This window comes from Mesitornis unicolor, unplaced genomic scaffold (genome assembly GCF_000695765.1).
Source record: "Mesitornis unicolor isolate BGI_N332 unplaced genomic scaffold, ASM69576v1 scaffold38967, whole genome shotgun sequence".
Lineage (NCBI taxonomy): Eukaryota > Metazoa > Chordata > Aves > Mesitornithiformes > Mesitornithidae > Mesitornis > Mesitornis unicolor.
This window is the reverse complement of record NW_010196433.1, coordinates 2,849-5,657: the sequence shown is the minus strand read 5'-3', so window position 1 is coordinate 5,657 and position 2,809 is coordinate 2,849.

Here is a 2,809-nt window from a genome sequence, read left to right as displayed (position 1 = left end):
CCCCACTCATTTCTGGACGAGGCCACGTAACCCGAGATCACCCCCCTGCGGTGTCAGGGCATCACCAGCCAGCGCCACGTCACCATCACCGCTGGTGAAGGACACCCAGCCCCGCTGAGACCACCCCGGGGGTGACGGGGTCACCCAGGTTGCCGGTGCGGAGGCCCCCCCGCCTCTCGCCCCCGCGGTCTGTCAGGCGTTGCCCCAAAATTTCCGGACTTTCCACAGCATCCGATTCTCTCATCCAGAAACTTGGCAGCAGGAGCAGGTGGGAAGCAACGCCCCGACGGGCGGGGGAAGCAGGAATATTTGCCCTGGCTACCTGCAAACCACTTGTTGTGGGGAGAGCACAGACACCACAGCAACTCTGCAAAGGCCCGTTCGGGTACAGTTACCCCAGCGGGGTCAGGAAGGGGTGCAGGGGGGATGTTTTGTTGCGCAGAGCAAGGCGATACGGGCAGAATGTTCCCAAGTGTTAATAAACTGGAGCAGCATCTGCTGGCTCCAAAGCCATGCCAGGAGGAAGCGGCTGCTGCCCAGAAACTCGGTAAGAATAACAAGACAACACCCTCAGCGCGAGCAGGAAATACCCTCATGCATTCCTGGCTCATAAATTAATGTGTTTACCCGTGGAAGTGCTCGTCCTCGTGCTCCTTTCAGGCTCTGAGGGTGATTTTTCCTGCGGAGGCACTGGGGGATAGGGGTCGGGCAGGCCCCGTGCTGTGTTCCTGCGCCCCGCACCAGGATTTGGGTGACTGGCTGTGCCGTGGCAGGGTCAGCTTTGCCACTGCCTGCCCAGTGTGTCCCCCCGGGACAAAACGTGGGTGTCAGGTGAAGTGGGAGGGTCATTCCCAACCGCAGGCGCTGAGCACAAGCACACTCGTGACGGTCGCACAGCTCCGCTCCACTCTCCCGTTGTCCCCAGGGCCCCGCCTGCAGTGCCACAGTTCTTGTTCCAAATTCCAGCTCTGTGACTGTGTCTGCGCCCCAGATGACACACAGATGGTGTTCCACATCCAGCCCTCTCAGCACTGCGCTCATTTGCATTCTGCATCGTGTTTTTCACGTTTCTTCCCCTTTCCGAGACGCCACGCGAGGAGGCGCAGCAGCAGCTGCCAGGTGCTGCGTGAGGGGGCACGTACACCCCGGAGGCCAGACGGGTGTTTCTGTACCACCCCGCTCCGAGCAGACCTTGGCAGCTCCAAGGTCCTTGTAAGGGCCATGGAAATGAGCCGTCGCCCGCAGAGATGAGTGCAACCTTCCCTGGCTGGGGCAGCTGCGAGGGTCCAGGCCGGGCTGCAGGGCCTGGCCAGCCGGGTTTCCAAACACTCTCTTCTGTTGCTCCCCTTGCAGTGATCAGAGCCAACGGTTCAAGGCAGGTGAGCTCAATTGCAAAGGCTGAGGATGTTTCTCCACAAACACCCCATTAAATCAGCAGCTCAGCATCCCTCAGGAGCACCCGCAGCCCCTAGGATGTACCTCGATTCCCTCCTCAGTCCCTTCCACCTTGAGGTCCCACGGTGCAGACCACCTCCCCGCAGCTCTCGGGCACCGCCTGCCCTGTCCTCACCTCACCCAGCACAACAGAGCCCACCTGTGGGACCACCGCAGGAAGGTGAGGGCCTCCAACACCCATCTCTACCACGCACCCAGGTTTCACCCCTGCCCTTACCTGTGACTGCCGCGGGCTGCAGCATTTTTTGGTCACAAGGGCTCCAGGCGGGGCCCTGATCCCAGTCCCAATTTTAGCAGCTTCCCTAGCACCGCTCCCCGCAGTCCCGATGAGAGCGGGCCCACCTGCGTTGCGTGCTTCACGGCTGCTCCTGCAAGAGCCCAGGAGGGAGAGCTGGAGTAGAAAAGAGCTATTTCAGCTTCGGTTTCCTCTTTCCTCCCCCTTCAGAAAGAAGGGACAAAAGCGCAGAGGTCTGTTATATTAATTTATTTGGGACACACCAAAAAGGGAAAGTCAACAACCGTTAACGTACAAAAGTACAGAATCCTGGGACAAGATTTACTGTCCTGATTAAAAAGGCACCATGGTCCCAAAGAAGAGTAATCAGAATACATCATTTAGAAATTTCCCCCCGTTGCAGCAGAAACGGAGCCAGGCTTCGGCTCCATCCACAGTCAAACCCAGTCAAAAACAACCATGATTTAAATGCGATAAACACTGCTCAGCCTGTACAAGATGTCATGACAAGAATCACAGCCTAGGAGATGTTGGACTTTTTTTTGCCTTTGTTTTTGCACAGCGGAGGTGACAAACCACCGGGTGTGACTGAGGAAGACAGCAGACTCCTGACGGCTTCAGCCTGACTTTGTCAGGCCACGTCAGTTAAACCGGAGCTGGTAGACTGAGTGCGGGGCTTCTGAATGAAATGCGATTCCCTGTGGTAGGCAGGAAGTCAGATCTGACTGCCTTAAATTCCCTGAAAAACCATAAAGCACGATACAGCTGTGTTCCATATTCGAGCCAACCCCGGTGGATTTGCTTTACACGCGAGCACTGATGCTGTCAGCTGTATCTGTGATACAAAGGGGGGTTACAGCAGTTACTAAAAGAACTCTGCTTCGGCGAGGTCTGAGCTTGGCTGTATTCCCTGCTCAAACAGAGCTGCTGGTGTAAAAGCCCAGGGAGAGGCTGGAGCCCAACACCTCAGGGCTGGAAGGCAAATAGTTTAAACGTGACATAATTTGCACTGGGAAGCCAGTGAAGCGTTTCGGAGAGAGGAGAGAGAGGGCTGCGAGCTCCCGAGCGGCGGCAGCTGAGGGGCGTTGCAGAAGGCGGCTGCGAGCTATTAAACCTGCA